Consider the following 19,766-nt stretch of genomic DNA (forward strand, 5'->3'; position numbering starts at 1 on the left):
AGAACATTGTTTTTGTATATAATAAATACACCATGATTATTGTATGCCCAAAGATGGAAATATTCAGCACTACCCATAATGGAGGAATGCTTGAAGGTGATGGAACTTTCTGATATGGCTAAATTGACTTATTTGATTGGAGAAAAGACTATCTATGTTTATTGTTGAGTGGAAACTCCTTATTGACTATTGGCTGTTGCTGAAAATGTTAAAAAAAATGAACTTGTTATTTCTTGTTCCGATGATTAGACAGGATATATTATAGATTAGAAAAAAGAGAGTTATGTTGACAATAGTGATAAATTTATAACTATATTTATAACTGCTCTAAAGAAATTTGGAAGCTGCTTCTTTGTATCTTTTTCCGTTTTTTCTATTTTTGTTTTTTTTTACTTTTACTTTTCTTTGTTTTTTCTTTCTTATTTTATATTAGTCTGTATCTTCCTTTTAAAAAAATTAATAAAAATTATGTTAAAGTTGTTGTCACATCTATCAATTGTGGAAGAACCTTTCCCAAGTATTAGGAAAAATAATAAGATGCATCATTAAAAAATAGTATTATAATGGATGCTGGTCAGATGAAAGTAAAGTCCATGATTTCTGCAAAACAAAGAAAAGTAAAAAAAAAAAACTAAAAGAATAATTTCAGCTATTTCTGCAATTTCCAACAACTGAAAATCCTTATTAATTAATGAACAGGGACCAAGATTATGCCATCTCGGCAGAACAGGTGGACTGTTTTGATAATAAACAAAAGTAAGCTTTAAGCAGTAAACAATTATCTGTTTCTAAAGGCAACATAAAACAAAATTTTAAAAAAGCATGGCTTGTTAAAAATGAAGGTCAGGATATATCCTACTTAGACAAATAATACAGATACTAGCATTTCTAAAGCACATAAAAACACATTGAAAATTAAACTCATAGGAATATACACCTTGAGCTGATATTTTATAATCCATGCTTCTACACTTTGAAATTTTTATCAGTTAATCTTTACCTGCAAAGATTCTAAGGCAGATCATAGAGTAAGTGATCTGAAAGCAATCTAAAAATGATGTGGTAATTACCAGATGTACTATAAGCAAGGATTTATTAAGAACAAGATTAACCAGGCTAATTTTATTTCATCGTTGATCAGATAACTTTGGTAAATTAAGAATAGCTATAAATATAATAGTACCTTGATTCTAACAAAGCATTTGTCCAATTAATTAATGACATTCTAATTAACAAATAGTTAACTATGAGCTAGAAAGTATGACAATTAAGCAAGGATAGATCTGGCTCAAAAGTTGTATTCGGTGAATTTTTATCATTAGTTCCTTAATAAATTGGAGTACAGATAGTCCTCCAGTGGCAACCGGGGCAGAATTGCCAGCACTAATGATGCGGTCATGAAACATGACATAATGTGACTTCATCATTTAGAGTTTCTTGCAGTACCTATTGCCATCATTAAGATCGTAGATCATTAATCAAGAAGCTCTTCACAACTTACTGATGGTTTTTAATTATCAAAGATAATGGAGAAGCTGACAGGAAGTTGAAATCTGAGGCAGCTTGCAAGCAGGCCACAGACAAGCAAGCGGCTGCTGCTGGTTAAGACAGGGAACAAGAGACTGTGCAGATGGCCAGGAATAGAATAGAATAGAACAGAATAGAGCTGGAAGAGAACCTATACCATTTCAGACAAGTGGCTGTCTAGCCTCTATGGCCTATGGCCTATATGAGCATGGTGGGATTTGGGGTGGCTGATTTCTGGTTGGGAAAGGTTTGCAAGTAGCTGAGAAGGATATGCAAAAAGCCTGGCAAGCATGGTGCAAGTACGGTGAGGTTTGAAGGCCGCAGGGGTGGCATGGTGTAAGTGCAGTGGGCATTAAGGGGCTGCTTCTGGATAAGGAAGAGTACATGGGGATACATGAATGGTCAGGGTGGGTGCAAAGAATGGGGAAGCACAGCATAAGGATGATGGAACTTGGAGTGGCTCCAGCCAGATGGGGAAGGTTGCACGAGAGAGCATGAATGGCCAGGAAGATTGTGTGAGTGGCAGGGGAGGCATGCCACAAGCAGAGCAAGGCTCAGTGAGGGTGTGTGAGGGTGTGTGGGCAGACAGTATAGCATGGCACAAGTTCAGAAGGGCTGAGGGGAAATGGGGAAGATTTACCTAAGCAACTTGCAACCTTCCCTGCCGGCTTCCTCACTGACTTTGCTTATGAGAAGCCATCAGGGAAAGTCACAAATCACAATTTCATGACTCTAGGATGCTGCAATGATTGTAGGTGTCAGCCAATTGTCTAGTGTCCAGATCACAATCCCATTACTACAGACATATTGGCACAGCTGGAACTTTAAAGACTTATTGTAACCACCACTGATTCACCACTGATTGTAACCAGCAACTGATTGAACAGTTGCTGATTGGTTGTTAATTGAAGTCTATTTATATGACATTGAGTGTGGCACAGTACTATAAAGTTTAGGTCTCAGCTTGATACTTGTTAATATTTTATTAATGACTAGGTTGTTTTTATCCTGACTAGAATTGTATATGGCACAGGACTAAAGGTTATAGACAATACCTTAGAAAAATATATACATTTCAGACATGCTGAAGACATGTTAGAAGACATCAGCTGATAATGACAGGGTGTTATTTAACAAAAATACATGCAAAGAAATATATGGAATCAAATGTACAAGTATAAACTAGACAATCCCTAACTTGTTTTGTGGAAAAGTAATGATAGAAAACTGAACTTGAGTTAGCTATTGGATATGACAGGAGTCTTCAAATTTCACCCTTTTATGACTTGCGGACTTCAGCTCCCAGAATTCCTCAGCCAGCATGCCAAGTTTGAAGACCCCTGGGATATGAGATTCACCTTGCAGGGGCTTCCTTGTGTAAAACCTACTTCCAGTTTGTAATTTTTGAGCTTTTAAGCACCCTTAACATATGAGATGACCTTAAAAATGATTTTGAAAGAGGGTTTTGATTTAATATGCTACTCAGGATATATTGGTATGTGCTGGATACTATTTCTAGTTACTTGGCAACAATTTCTTTTGTCCTAGTAATGGAGTAGACCTCTTTTTTAAAAACTGTTGAGAGGGAGGATTGAATACAAACATGAAGCCCAGGCATATTTCATTGCCACCAGAACATTCATTGTAGACATATTGAGAAACAATAGAAATTGATTTTTACATTCGTTTTTGGAAGCAAAAGGTGTGAAACAAAAACCTTCTACATAGCTTATTGAGGCATTTTAGGGCTCTGTAAAAACAACATAATGCAAAATATATTCAGTGTGGAGAATATGTATGAATGAGGATAATTACAGAATATAATAAATTATCTGTGAACTGTAGAATAAAGAAGGGATCCTTTTTTAAAAAAATCACTTAATAGCACAATCATGTTATATTAAATTTAAATAGCATTTCACCAATTATATTGCACATCATCTCTTACAATAGCATTTTAGATACTACAGTATGCTGTTATTTTCAGTTGTATCTGAAAAGTGGTGTGAAAGTAAGGTAGGACCTTCAAGACTGCCTCTATTGTTTCCCATTCATTCCTGATAATGTATGTTTCATTTACTACTGGTTACATCGTCATATTTACAATGGGTTCATTTTACATTAATGGGATTTACCTTAATCCCTTAAATTATATCAGTGGTTTAAGCATGACTTGTTCTGTGTCCAATACATATACAGCTAAATATAGTTTTAGTAATTTACTATTTATTTATTTTGTGACTGCAGCAGGCTTATATTTGATAAATAAAGAAGAAACAAAGAGAATATATTGGTCATGTAAAGTTTAACTATGATTCAGTTTAAAGTAGTACTCTGATGCAGATTGTCATAATGATCTGATTTGAAACAATACTTCTAATCTGTACAATTGATTTACTGTTCTGATTTAGAGCTTTGAAGCCAGTTTCACTTCAATCAGCTAAAACAGAAAATAGACATTACATGATCTGGATCAAAGTAATACAACCCTGTTTTGATGGTTTAAACTAAACTATTACTTTGATTTGGTTCTGTATTTGAAGAGGCTCATTGATTGAAGTTTTATCAAATGCTGCTTGGAAGGTCTGTATGTTGGCTATAGGTGTTTAGAATATAAAGTACATAAAATGCAATGAAATATAAAAAACAATAAAAATGTATGAATAAGATAAATATTGCATTTACCGTATATACTTGAATATAAGCCGACTCTAATATAAGCCGAGACCCCTAATTTTACCCCCCAAAAATGGAAAAAGTTGGTGACTCGAGTATAAGCCGAGGCTGGGAAATGCAGCAGCTCACCTTATGCTCCTCTCCAGAGATCTTCCCTCAGCAGCGGCCGGCAAAGTAGCTCGCACGCGAAACAAGCCCGGCAGAGGAGCCGGAGCGGCGAGCAGAGGCGCCCGGCCCAGATCCTGCAAGGCCCGGCCGAGACGCGCCCCCAGCAGCGGAGCTGCTCCGGCTCCTCTGCCGGGCTTGTTTTGCATGTGAGCTACTTTGCCTGATGCTGAGAAGACCCGCTTGGGCACTCGGGTTGGTGTCAGTCTCCGCAGGCCCTTCTCGTTTCCAGGAACGTCAAGCGCGCTTGGCTCTCCACCCCCACGGCAGGGCAGGGCAGGGCAGAGACTTGCTCGCCCTTCTGACGGCCCTGAAGAGAAACGAAGGGCTTGCAAACTCCCCGCGAGAAGCTGGGCGAAGCGCGCGGCTGGGCGAGTGTGTGCCTGCGCGCGTATTTACGAAAGAAACGCTCCGAGAGTTCTTCTTTCTCCGCCCCCTTGGGGGGAACTCTAGCGACTGCTGTAGCCGCGCTTCTCTTCTCGGCTCCGAAAATAGGGATTTCTACTCTCTCTCTCTCTCTCTCTCCCCTCCCCACCCCGCATTCTCCTGCCTCTTCGATTGCGACAATAAAAGGGCGAAGGGTGCGCTGGTTTCTTCCTCCCCCCCTCCCCTCCCCTCCCCGATTGTCAGGTGAGGCAGCTGGAGGTCTGGCCGGGAGATTGTAGCCGTTTTGAAACGCCGCGTCTTGAAACGCCCGATCAGCTGATTTTCGGGTGGAAGAGCCGCGGCTTGAATCTGTTTGCATCTGCCTGAATTAGACCGAAACGGCCTGAATTTGACCAGAGTTGCTTTGTAATGGCTGGAGGAACTGCAGAGGAGGTCTTGCCGGGAGATTGTGGCCGTTTTGAAACGCCGCGGCTTGAAACGCCCGATCAGCTGATTTTCGGGGCGGAAAGAGCCACGGCTTGAATCTGCTTGTATTTGTTTGAACTTAACCAGAAACGGCTCGTAATGGCTGGAGGAACTGCGGAGGGAGTGAATGCTCCAGCCTGGAATATTTGGAAAGGCTGGGGGAACCGGATGAACTGCAGCTTAAGCGACTGTTGCCGGAGGAGCCATGGCTTGAAACGCCCCAGTTTTGGGGCAGCGTTTGCTTGTTCCCTCCCTCCCTCCCTCCCTCCCCTTTCCCTCCTCTCTAAATCCTTCCTTCCTTCCTTCCTTCCTTCCTTCCTTCCTCCCTCCCTCCCTCCCTCCCTCCCCTTTCCCTCCTCTCTAAATCCTTCCTTCCTTCCTTCCTTCCTTCCTTCCTTCCTTCCTTCCTTCCTTCCTTCCTTCCTTCCTTCCCCAGCCCTAATCCGGAAAGTGGAAGGAAAGAAGAGTAAAGGCTGGGCGGAGGAGGAGGGGAAGTTTAAAAAGGGGGCGGCGTTCCCTTTAAAAAGCCGCCCGCCACGCCGCGCTCCCTCGCAGCACTCGCGGCGGCTGGCTTCTTGGCTCCCGGTCTCCCCCAGGCTTCCCGGCTGTGATTGGCGAGCGAGCCTCCCGAGCTCCGGCGGCCGTGACATCAGCAGAAGCGGAGCAAGCAAAAGCGAAGGGGGAAGGAAGTTCACCAGCAGCACCTCGAGCCCGCTCCAAGCGCTGGCGGACGCGGAGCCGAAGGAGAAGCAGCATCTCTGCGCGCCCGGGCTGCTGGGGTGAAGTTGCAGCCGCCGCACCAACCAGCTCCTATTTACAGCCACCCATCCGAGAGAAAAGCGGCTGTCGGTGCTTCGTCGGCCTTGATCCGGGACGCAGCCTGACCTCCCCTCGTCCCGGGAGACTCTCGCTTCCCCCCACCCCCCACCCTCCCTACATCCTGAGCCTTCCAGATCTTCGCCTGCCTACTCGCGAGCAGGCATGTTTTCCAGCCAATCCGGGCCTTGGAGCAGGGCGCCGGCGGCACGTCCACTTTCCCCGCACTCTCCGTTCAGTGCTTCCTCCACCCCACCCCACCCCACCTCACCCCTCCCCGCAAAAGATGCCGGGGTCGACAGCGTTTTTTCTACCCGGAACAAGCAAACACGCAGGCAACCCTGCACTATTCAGCTCAGTGAAGTCACGCTTGAAACGGCTTGAAACGCCCGATCAGCTGATTTTCGGGGCGGAAAGCGTGCGGTGTTGTTGTGTTTTTTTTCCTCCCCCCGAAAGTGAACGGCAGCTTTCCGTACTAGTGTATTGGCATGTCAAGACACCAGCACAAAGACCAAGGTACAAGCAGCCCTCCTTCAGTCATTATTGAAACATTTGATCAGCCCAACTTCTTCTTCTTATTATTATTATTATTAAATCTGTTTTTTAACCAAGCGTGACTTCACTGAGCTGAATAGTGCAGGGTTGCCTGCGTGTTTGCTTGTTCCGGGTAGAAAAAACGCTGTCGACCCCGGCATCTTTTGCGGGGAGGGATGAGGTGGGGTGGGGTGGAGGAAGCAGTTTGCGAAGCAGCCGAAATGGGGGTGTCAAGCCGACCAGGAGGAGGAAGAAGAAGAAGAGGAGGAGGAGGAGGAGGAGTGGGGGGGGCACGCGGCGATCCCGCTTCGCTGCTTTCGCCCGGCGCCCTTTTCCGACGTCCGCATCACTCCAGGCTCAAAGGGCGCCGTCTGAACGGAGAGTGCGGGGAAAGTGGACGTGCCGCCGGCGCCCTGCTCCCAGGCCCGGATTGGCTGGAAAACATGCCTGCTCGCGAGTAGGCAGGCGAAGATCTGGAAGGCTCGGGATGTAGGGAGGGTGGGGGGAAGCGAGAGTCTCCCGGGACGAGGGGAGGTCAGGCTGCGTCCCGGATCAAGGCCGACGAAGCACCGACAGCCGCTTTTCTCTCGGATGGGTGGCTGTAAATAGGAGCTGGTTGGTGCGGCGGCTGCAACTTCACCCCAGCAGCCCGGGCGCGCAGAGATGCTGCTTCTCTTTCGGCTCCGCGTCCGCCAGCGCTTGGAGCGGGCTCGAGGTGCTGCTGGTGAACTTCCTTCCCCCTTCGCTTTTGCTTGCTCCGCTTCTGCTGATGTCACGGCCGCCGGAGCTCGGGAGGCTCGCTCGCCAATCACAGCCGGGAAGCCTGGGGGAGACCGGGAGCCAAGAAGAATCGGAGGAACGGAGACCCGGCGACGTTTGGGGAGGTTTGGGCGCCTCCCCAAATATCCCCAAACGTCGCCGGGTCTCCGTTCCTCCGCCCCCTGCCTGCCTGCTTCTTTCCGCTGTGGAAAGAAGCAGGCAGGCAGGGCGCAGAGGAACGGAGACCCGGCGACGTTTGGGGATATTTGGGGAGGCGCCCAAACCTCCCCAAACGTCGCCGGGTCTCCGTTCCTCCGCCCCCTGCCTGCCTGCTTCTTTCCGCTGTGGAAAGAAGCAGGCAGGCAGGGCGCAGAGGAACGGAGACCCGGCGACGTTTGGGGATATTTGGGGAGGCGCCCAAACCTCCCCAAACGTCGCCGGGTCTCCGTTCCTCCGCCCCCTGCCTGCCTGCTTCTTTCCGCTGTGGAAAGAAGCAGGCAGGCAGGGCGCAGAGGAACGGAGACCCGGCGACGTTTGGGGATATTTGGGGAGGCGCCCAAACCTCCCCAAACGTCGCCGGGTCTCCATTCCTCCGCCCCCTGCCTGCCTGCTTCTTTCCGCTGTGGAAAGAAGCAGGCAGGCAGGGCGCAGAGGAACGGAGACCCGGCGACGTTTGGGGATATTTGGGGAGGCGCCCAAACCTCCCCAAACGTCGCCGGGTCTCCGTTCCTCCGCCCCCTGCCTGCCTGCTTCTTTCCGCTGTGGAAAGAAGCAGGCAGGCAGGGCGCAGAGGAACGGAGACCCGGCGACGTTTGGGGATATTTGGGGAGGCGCCCAAACCTCCCCAAACGTCGCCGGGTCTCCGTTCCTCCGCCCCCTGCCTGCCTGCTTCTTTCCGCTGTGGAAAGAAGCAGGCAGGCAGGGCGCAGAGGAACGGAGACCCGGCGACGTTTGGGGATATTTGGGGAGGCGCCCAAACCTCCCCAAACGTCGCCGGGTCTCCGTTCCTCCGCCCCCTGCCTGCCTGCTTCTTTCCGCTGTGGAAAGAAGCAGGCAGGCAGGGCGCAAACTCCCCAAACTTCGGCAGGTCTCCGGACGGCGGTGGCTTGGGAGAGGTGCGCGCGATCCCGGAAGCACCAAAGCCTCGGCCGCGCATAAGTCCTCGGTAAGTTTTTTTTGTTGACTGGAGTATAAGCCGAAGTGGGATTTTTCAGCCCAAAAAGTGGGCTGAAAAATTCGGCTTATACTCAAGTATATACGGTAATTTAATATTGTAGCATCTGGTCAATTAAAAACAATACTTTTCAGTAGTCAGAACTTTGTTTGGTGCCTTTCGCACCACAGGTCTTCTGATTAATAAGTAAATACTTCAGGAAATAGAACTAGGGACACTTCTAATAATGATCAAACCAGTTAACAAGTTCTGTTATAATATCAGCGCTGAAAGATCCATTGTAAAGATCTGTTTCTTTGTGATGAGTATCTTTCCAAATATTTTAATTACCATTTTGATCTTCATCAAATACAATGCCAACATATTTGTATCAACATTTCTATGTTTTATGTTAATATCTCATGATTACTTCCAAATGGTATGGGATCAGTGGTGGGATTCAGCTGGTTTGCACCACTTTGACAGAACCGTAGCTAATTTTTTGTTGCCCAGGACCAGAATAGGCTTCTGGAAGTCGCATCCAGATAGAGAACTGGTTGTTCACATATTTGAATCCCACCACTGTATGGTATACATAGCAATGAGATTGTTGAAAATTCTTTATTAGTTATTCTTTATTGCAGTTGAATTTCAATTCTGGAATCTTTCTTTCTACAGAACAATGGAACTGGTATTAGGAAACTTTGAGAATAATGTCTATTTATTTCAAGCTTCATGGACTTTCAATAGCCAATCCCTCATCATCCAACAATCATTTTAGCATAACTGCATACGTCACATTTTTTTCTATGGAAAAACAAATTTTGAATTTTTTAAAAAGTGATTATGGTCAATGTAACTACAAACTTAGAACTTACCTGTATTATTTTTCTTCTAAATGTTTTTAAGTATTTGCCTTACGATAACTTATTTATTTGAAGAGATCTAGCCAGCAAATCTTCATAAATAATGCATTTGATCAATCTGGATTCAAGCAAATATATCACTTGTGAAGCATTTTGATTATTAACTATATTAGTTAAAGAAAAATTGTGCTCATTACAGATCCTTCGTAAATCATCTCCAACCATCACACTAAGAATGTAGCTAAGATTTTCTTTGGGAACCTTTCTTATCCATATTAACCAACAACTCACTACCTAAAGAAATGTTGTGTATTTTTCCTTAGTTTTCACCATTTTCCACCATTATTTGTATTATTATTGTAGATCCTTCACCCTAACCTACATGATTTGATTGGGCATGAGAAACATATTATAATTTTATATATTATAATAGGAGGTACATTAAAGTGCATAGCTGAAGCATAGTAATAATGAAAGATTCCTAGCTCAGGGTAGCAATGTGATCAATGCATCAAGCATTTTAAGTTTCATAATAGCTTTCGGATCTTGCAAAGAAGGTTTTGGGATGTTTAGAACCACAATACCTCCTGTAGATAGCAGAAGGTTCTGTGATAGACCTTATAGCATATTTTTTGCAAAAAAGAAGGTTCCAGGTTTTACTCCGACATATTCTATTAAAAGAAAGCATCGTAAGCGATATGCAAAAAGCTACTAAACAATAAAAATAGTAATGCTAAAATAAATGGAATAAAATATTATATGTGAACTTTCTAATTGGAAAAATAAGAAAAAGGAACCAACAAAAAACATAAAATTAACATCTTAGATAGGGCATTTTTAAAAGGCAAGGCCTTGCTAAGCATACTGAAGCGCTTCAACTCCTTTGGAGATGTCCATTTTAAACACCAAATTCAGGGACATCTAACCCTAACTCTAAGAGGTTCCCTCCCATTGAGATTTTTCTATGTATTTTACCAAGAAAGGTAGAAAGTGCGAGCTCTAAAGTCAGATCCTTCCTAACCACACCAAAGTTCTACAAATCCATTAGTGATGTACATTTATCTTTCCAAATTTATGGAGACCTAATAATAACCCTAAGTGGCTTTGCTTCCCCAATGGTATTTTTCTGATGTATTTTACCAAGAAATGTAGATCGGGCAAACTTGCAACCTCCTAAGCATTCTGTGGCATTACGAATTCATTGACAATGTCCATTTTGCTTTCTGAATTCAGGGAGACCTAACCTTAACCTTAAGTGGGTTTGCCTCTCCAGTGGGCACTCTCCTAAGCACTCAGAAGCACTATGAATCCATTGGTGATGTCCCTTTTGCTCTCAAAATTCAAGGACAAATAACCCTAAACCTAGGAATGAAATTTTTCGTATTTTACCAGGAAAAGTAGAAAGTGTGGAGTCATAAAGTGAGTCCCTTCCTAACTACTGTATACCAAAGCACTGTGAAACTTTTGGTGATGTATATTTTGCTGTTTGAATTCATGGAGATCTAACTTTCCAAATGTTATTATTTTCTAATTTCTGTTACCCCCCAACCACCTAGTGAAATTGGCACTTTAGTCCAACTATCTCCAAACAGGTCTATTGCTTGCTGCAAGTCTCTTTTTAAAAAGAAAACAAAGAATTGGCACTCCTTTATATACCAATGTTTAAGCTTTTGCTATGCTAGTTGATTTATTGATTTAGTTAAAATATTCCTAGGCTGATTTAAGGGGCAAAATCTGTAATGGCACTGCAACATGGTAATTGTCCAAAGACAGAATAATTTAGCCCACAGTTTGGATTGAATATTTGCAAACTGTGGCCAAAATGCATCTGTCTAAAACAGGGGTGTCAAACTCAATTTCATGGAGGGCCGCATCAGCATTGTGGTTGCCCTCAGGGGGCCGGGTGGGTGTGGCCTACTGGGTGGGCGTGGCTAAAGTGCGTATGGCCTACTGGGTGGGCGTGGCCAGCTCTACATCATTTGCATCAAGGGTGCCTATGGGGGCCTGGGCAGGAGTGGGACAGATCTGGGGGTCTCTGGCAGGAGGAGGGTCTCTGGGTCAGGGCCAAGGCAGTGGGGGCCGTTCCCTCACTGTTTCCAGGATGGCTTCATGGGCCGTATGAAACCACTTCGCGGGCCGGATCTGGCCCCCGGGCCTTGTGTTTGACATGTCTGGTCTAAAAGGAAATTCATGAAGCTTAAAAGGTAAGAGTGGATACCACTTCTGAACAATTACAAGTTCCCACTGAGAAAGGAAGAAGTAGCATTTGGTCTTGTGCTATTCTATGGACTATTTTTAATAGACTCTAATCTGGAAACAAACGTTTCAAAGCATCTTTTTATATTTGTCTGGTAATATAAGCCTGAGGTGAAGAAAAGGCAGATGTGAAGCTATTGATAAATGTCTAACTAAAGATTGAACAAGAGCACCAATAATCTTATTAATACAAGAATAAGAAGAAAGTAGATTTTTTTATAGAAGAATAACAGCTCCATTCAGATCTGTTTTTCAAAGTATTTTCTGTACACTTAAATACATACAAGATATCAGTATCTTTCTGGCATAAAGTTAAAAAAGAATAGAAGTTTTTCTTTACTGAAATAGCAAACAGAAAAAATAGTTATTTACATATTGAAAAATTGAAAGAAATGCTTTAGCAAAACTGTTCATGTACTTATGCTACTTATTTTACCCAATTTTAACCCACAACCTTAACATGTTGTTAATATTTTTTATATATTAATATTCAAATTGTACTTTTGGAACAAATTTAATTTAATGCATGGATAAACATTTCTTAAAATTACAAATGTGATCCTTTCATTAATACTTAAGTATCTTTAAAAGAAAAATATTTTATTAACCAAAAGGAGAACACAGAAGCAATATTTTAAAACCTAGTCAGGGATTTTATTTTTATGCTGGATAATGTCTCATTTTTAAAATATATAGTATTGTGAAAATGGTTACATTAGACATTTAACAAGTCAGTTAATATAATATCATAAATATTAAATTGTTTTTAAAAGTACAGTTTTCTATTTTGTGTTTCATACCCTCAAGTTGCAAAATAGATGAAAAAAAGATATTCACAACTAGGATTATTACAAACGTCAGATTTACTTCTTTTTATCCTAGATAAATCTTCATTTTTAAGGAACCTGGAGAAGATCAACCATCATGACAGTGAAGAGTTGTCCTGCAAGACAGGCAGCCTATTTTTTTGAAATTAGGTTCCTGCCTTTGGCATTTTCCCTAATCAGGGATATATTTATAATGGAATGTGTGGATGATCTTGAAGAATGGGAGATGGTGAAGAAGAGAAGAAATGCTATCTATGAAACAGTCAGACAAGAGAGGCAGGAACCTCCAGTGGCTTAATGATCAGATAAAGAAATGCAGGAAAGACCTGCCCTAATGGCTCAAGCAGTTAAAAGTGGTATTGGAGAGTTTGCACTTTCAGACTTGCAAGATTCTGTTATAAATGGAATTAAAATTAAAAAATTAAAAAATGTACCTTATAATAAAATAGAATTGCTGTGTTTTCTGTTTGGTTTACCTGGGAGGGCAGAAAATACTAGAGACTCACATCTTGGAATCAAGGAAAAATAGTTTTGGATAAAGACTTGTTTGTCATCTAGGCCAACAGATTAATTGCTAAAGAAACTTGAGGGTCTGAGCATTCTCAGCACATGGTTGTCTGAACTCTACTTGAAGAGTACCAGAGGGAGAGAAACTGACTTGCCTTGGTAATAATTTCAGTTGTTCAACTGCTCTTATCATCAAGTCACACCTCCAAGTACATATTTAAAATCTACCTTCATATAATTTAAGTCCATTAATTCTAGAACTGTTCTCTAGGGGCAGAAGAGAAGTTTCTAAAATGTTCTTTAAAAATAGGTCATTTGTCTTTTTGATTTAAGCAGAAAATGTCTCTTTTCTGTATATAGATTTTATGCGACAATAGAAAATAAGGCTAAATACTAAATATGGAGTGTGAAAATGGATGTCTAGCCCATAAGAAATGCATTTTGTTTCATGGGAGTAATTGATTTGAGGATATGCTACAATTTATATCTGTGCTGGGTACCCATAGCTACTTAGCCTCAGATCCATAAAACATAGTTATGAAGGCTTATATGATCTTCCAATAACTAATGACTCCAAGTAGCTTAATTATTCATTCCAATAAAGAAGTAAAATACAAAAATAAATATAAAATTAACAAAACAACAACCAATGGTTCTCCTTCTGCAAAACCATTCACCACTTCCAGCCACCCTAAAGATTTTAATAAAAAAGATTTTCACAGCTTTCTGAAATTATAGTAGAAATGGGCCAGTCTTATATCATGAAGTACACTAATCCAGAGGAAAGATTTTGAGAAGGTACATGCTTGGGTCCCTTATGCTTCAATTTCCTAGAGGCTGAGAGTTGCAAAGTACGTCGCCTGTTCAATGGCAGTGAATGGACAAAAGCCATTTGCAGAAAGCAGCCTCACAGATGACCAGGTCTTAAATCCTGGATGTAAATAATAAACCAGTGCAGGTGGCAATGTGGATGGGTGAATCATGATGTACTTGTTATTACTTCATTCTGTACCAACTATATTTTGCAAACTACCTGAATAGTCTCAAGGACAATTCTGGATAGAACAAATAACAATATCCAATATTATGAGTTGATAAAGACATGAATAAGGTCTCCTGGTCCAGCTGTCATTGCAACTAGTCTGGGCACCACATAGAGGATAATTTTATATAAGTGGAAATAAAAATTGATATTAATAAATTTCAGAATAGGAGCACACTTGCCACACCTTATACACAAGACTGATCAAAGTAGTCTTAGTTCCACACTCAGCTAGTAAAATATGACTGAAAGGATCCATTTAATGCTGCTCATCTTACCTTTATTTCCACTACCAACTTTGAAGGCCTTTCTCTGAAGAAACATGGATTCCTTTCCAATTATACAAAACTTTTATTAGCCTCTGCGTGGCTCATTATTTTAAAGGGTAAGCCTACTCATCTGAGGTAATCTTATCTCTGAATTTCAGCATTGTATATTATTATTTGTATTCAGCATATAGAAAACATTAAAACAATTTAAAAATGTACTGTTATGAATAATATAACGTCTGTGGAATAGAAAATCATGGCATCTATGGTGTGTTAAAGCATGTTATTTTTAAGTTAGAATCTATCCTTTCTGATGATTCAAGATTTGCTAATTACATTGTACACTGATTACATTCGTGGCATTGCTGTCTTGCATAAATGTGAATTGTTGTCATTTCATAAAGTTAGAATCTGTCCAAGGAGGCAGGTTGCTGAAGAACCCTTTCGGGGATCACTTAATTTATTTCAGGAATCAGAGCTTTCTTACAACAAATAGAATAAAGGAACATATTTATGTGACTGAGGTTTGCTACTTCCTCTTTGTTTCAATCATTTGTTCAGGATTCCCTCTTGTGGCAATATTTGGAAGCATTCATATGATGTCTCTTGAACTTCATTTTCAGTTCATAGAGTCATCAATGTTATATGATTCACTGCCATAATCCCAGTGTCAATCTAAGAACCACCTGATGTTCTTTTCTTGAAACCTAATAGCACTGATATTTTATGGCCTGCATGTTGACCCTAGGATTTGAAGGTTCAAACATCAGTCAAAAAATGAGTTAAGGTATTAATAGAAAATGTTTGTTCCAAAAAGGAAAGATTATAATTCAAGAATATACAGTTCACATTCAAAGATTCATCATCAACATCATCAACATCAACAACAACAACATTTTGCACTGCTTTGTACACCATTATTTTAAATGCTGGCAAATTCACCCATTAAGTACAGGCTAGGACAGACATCTATGTTAATGATAGCTGTCCAGAGGTGAAGAATGTCAGATTGTATCATTGCTACTTGGTTACAAACAATTGTATAAGGCTATTGGTGCTTTTCAATCTTATTGTGTTTATGAGTTTAGCTATTTGAAGAATTTAATGCAAGATAATAGACACTTAATGGGATTTTTGTCTTCATTGTTCCTCCCCCCTTTTCTACATGTTTTCTGTTTTCCAAGCACTCTTAACATCTGTACATATTTTATTTTTAAGTCAGTGAAAGTTTACAAGGCATAACAACCTTTTACAATGCAATATACATTACTGAGGCATGTGCCAGCAAGCAAATGAGATGATGGATTAAAATTGCAAAATGCTACCAGTTGTGAAGATACTGCTTGGAGATTTGTAGATGAATCTTCAAAATGGGGACAACTGTACATTTCAGAAACAAAGCAGTTGTTTCATTGGGTATCATGATTTACAGTACATCCAAACATTCTAATATTTGTCACATCAATTTGTTAATAAATAATTTTCATTCTTAGAATGCTAGGTGGTATAATGTTATTTCAACACTAGTATTAACATTTTCATATGCAGAAATAGCTATAAACCTGGTTCAGTGTAGAGTCCTTTAGTTTCAAGATTATTGCAAAAAAAGAAAGAGGGAGACAGGGAGAAAGAGAGAGAGAGAGAGAGTAAAATACCCTTCTAAATCAAAGTATGTTAGAAGAGAGCAGAAAGGACACAGAACTGACATGTATCAGGAAAAGACTGTCATTTACTTTGCCACAATATATTGAACTATTCTTTCTGGATATTTGGTCTTGGAGAGATAATCTTTTGTAGATATTACCAACTAATTTCCTGACATAACAAAAAACAAAAAAAAAACTGTCAAAATTACTGTGAGGTAAGCTAGAATAATCATAGCTGTAAAAATAATCAACTATAATTAATTCTATACTGCTATGCACCTTAGGAAAGTGCTGTTGGAAAGATATGGTTGTTTCTGTAGGTGCTAGGTGCTTCTAGACACTTGACAAGAGACAACAGTCCCTACAGTTTTGTCTACAACAATGGAAATTCAGTGTAGTCATTGGAAATTCAGTGTAGTCATTGGTCTATAAATTTGATAGACAAAATTGACCCTACTCCTGATGAAAAGGGGACATTTCCAACCTATAAATGAAACATAGATTGAAACTTCAGCTACTATGAACATGTAGTATGGACAAACTTTCATAATTTCTTCCCAGAAAACATTCAAGAAAAGTCCTCTAAGGTACCTATTGTTGATAACAATGCTTTGTCTAAAATACAAGTTTTGCAAATATGTCATTGCTTACTGGTTGCATAAACATTCCTGACATTTCAATCCATTTTCCTATTACTTCCAAAATATGCTATATTGTATTAATGAGTAATCTGCATATCCTTGTTTTAAAGTTCTAGCATCCACATGTATAAAGAGTGTTTAGTATTAAAAAAGTTTAATTCCTTGATGTCACAATAAGATTTATTTTAACATGATTCAAAATATTATACAGTAGCATTTAAGAACCATCCAGTCATATGTATCCATTACTGTAATGTTTTATTCTGCAATACCCAGCTCCATATAGGTTTTCACATACCAACAGAAATTAACTGTCTGTGGTTGCTGAGAGAAGAAATTTGGTAAAGCCTTATGTTGGTAATCAAGGTGGTAATGTTGGTAATCATATCCTCCAGGAAGACCAGATTAGAAGAGCTGAACACTCTTGTTTATTTGTGCTTTTGAAAACAGGAAGAAGAACTGGTCATAACTTGCCATTTTTAATGAGGAGAAAACCTGGATAATTGAACTAATAATACATTTGTTGAACTTCCTAACCCCCTAACATTATGTTCTAGAGCAGCAAAAATGTAATTCCAGCTCAGAAATAGAAGGGAAAGCAGAACTGAAAAGACTTTTTAGATGAAAAGTAATCTGCGGCCTGACTTCAATATATTCACCAATAGGATTGCAGTTATAAATGGTCACATATATTGTGAATATGATTTCCCACATGCATGCAATTCATGGATGGCTCAAATGTGAATTGTACATGGGAAGTTACAAAGAAAAAATAAATAATAATTTAAAACTGTCAACTCCACATCTTCGCCAGATCAACAAGCACACAGGAAAAAACCACGACGAAGTACGGATGACTGGAAAGAGTACCTTTAATAGCAGGATCTCTAAACCTTAACAAAGTCAGCGTTGGGAACCACTCGTCCCAACGCTACTTTTAAACGTAACTACCAATTGAGTAATAGCCCCACCCTGTTAGCCCCACCCTCCCCTCCGCAGACCAGCATCTGCCCGGACTACGTAAAACCCCGCCCCTTTATCCAGACGCCCTACGCCCTGCTGCCGCCCCTGACGCCGAAGTCCACTCAGCGCGAAGGAAGGTGTAAGACCAACATCCCCCTCTCTCACCCCCTGGATTCCATAATGTGCCCCCCTCCACCAACCCAGTGCTTCGTGTAACACCCGTTCCAAGCCGCCGTACAGCTGTTAAGGCTGGCGCGGCTCCCCCGTGCGCGACAAGACCCGTTCGGGCATAGGCAGGTCCATTGCCACGCGCTCCCGGCCGCCGATCAGCTGTGCGAGCAGGCGCGGCCGTGGAGTCGACACCCGGAGTCTCTGTCAGCTGCCAAGCAGCACGCCGAAAAGCCGCGGCTCCAGCGCGGGCGCCCGGGGTTTTCCGCGAACCAGCTGGTGTAAAGGCAATGGCTCCGGCGCGGGCGCCCGGGGTTTTCCTCGGCCGCGGACCAGCTGACAGGCGCGGTTGCGGCTGCAGGCCGTCCGGGGTCTCCGTTGGCCGCCGAGCACCTGGGCGAAGCGTTACAGGCCCAGCGTGAGCGCCCGGGATCTCCATTGGCCGCTGAGCAGCTGTCGGGCATGGCTGCGAACCGCGGGTGGCGACTGGATCCCTCTCCCGGTGAGTATGTCAAGCCCGAAGGGCTCGACAAAAACTTCTCCCTGCTTGAGAGCAATCCAGCACAAGTCCTAAAGCTCAGTCGACTAAACTTCTGGTCCCGGTGACTGATCCAGATTGGGTCCTGCAACATTATCCTGAGATATGTGTAGTTGCCTTCATTCGTAATATTTTTTTTTAAAAAAAATGTTTAAAAGGAACTTATTTAATACAGCCACCGAAAAATGTAAGTCTGAATTGCATCATATTTGAGATAAACTCTTTGATATCTACTAATTTTAATATGTATTGCCAAATGACTAATTAAACTAAACTATAATGTTATTTGTTTGGTTTAGCACAATGTATAAACCAACAATTGGCTGCATGGCTTACGTAATAAATGAACATGCTAGAATGGCTTTTCAGAAAACTATGACTAAAATAAACACTAACTTAAACTATGAATTTAGAACTACAAAAATCGTAGTTATGATGCACAGAAAAAGTTTTCTGTTATGAAGCACTGAAGCTGCCTGAAAAGCACATTCTCTATTTACTGCAAAGGAAGTAGAACAGTCTGATGCTTTTACTAACAATTTGTATTCGCTCTCCTTATTTCTTTCATATAATAGAAATAATCGTTTCTTACCAGTACTGGTAGCGATGATTTCTTCTAACAAAGCTCAGTTACTACAATAATTACATTAAAAACTTATTGAAGAATAAGACTTAATATTTGATAGCTTCTTCCTGGCCCTATTCCCATTGTAATTCCATACCATGACCTATACTTCATTTTAAAAAGCAAGATAAATTGCTTCTCACTCAAGCAGATAAGTGCTTTATGCACTGGTCCAACACAGACAAGATAATTGAACAAAATTAGCATTTAGAATATGGATGTTAAGGTGACAAATGGTGTATGAGAATGGCATGAAGAGATTGAATTGACTATCTAGTTAGAATCCCAGGCTGAAGAAAACAAGGATGCCTAGAATCACTTTTACCTCTTTTTAAAGAAATCATGAAAGTTTCCAGGCTGAGCACCCATATAGCCAAAGAACTATGTATGCAGAATAGATAAAAGAGCCTTGGTGGAGCAGTGGGCTGATGCCTCCTTAAGTAACATCAGCTGCCTGCAATTAGTGCAGGTTCGCATCCCACCAGGCTCAAGGTTGACTCAGCCTTCCATCCTTCCGAGGTAGGTAAAATGAGGACCCAGATTGTTGGAGGCAATTAAGCTGACTTTGTAATAATGCCGCTTCGGGTGTGTGTGAAAGCCCTAATAAGCAGGCATATACATAGAATGAAGGCTACTGCTACTGCTAAGCTTGTAAGCCGCCCTGAGTCTTCGGAGAAGGGTGGGATATAAATGGAATTAAAATAATAATAATAAAAAAACTGCCTCCAGAGGTGGTGAATGCTCCAACACTGGAGGTTTTTAAGAAGAGACTGGACAGCCATTTGCCTGAAATGGTATAAGGTTTCCTGCCTGAGCAGGGGGTTGGACTAGATGACCTCCAAGGTCCCTTCCAACTTATTATTACTATTACTACTATTACCTAAACAGAAGACTGATCAGGCCCAGAGAAGATAAATCAGCATGAAATAAAAGGAA

This window comes from Vipera berus (genome assembly GCF_964194415.1).
Source record: "Vipera berus genome assembly, chromosome: 4".
NCBI classification, from domain to species: Eukaryota; Metazoa; Chordata; class Lepidosauria; order Squamata; family Viperidae; genus Vipera; species Vipera berus.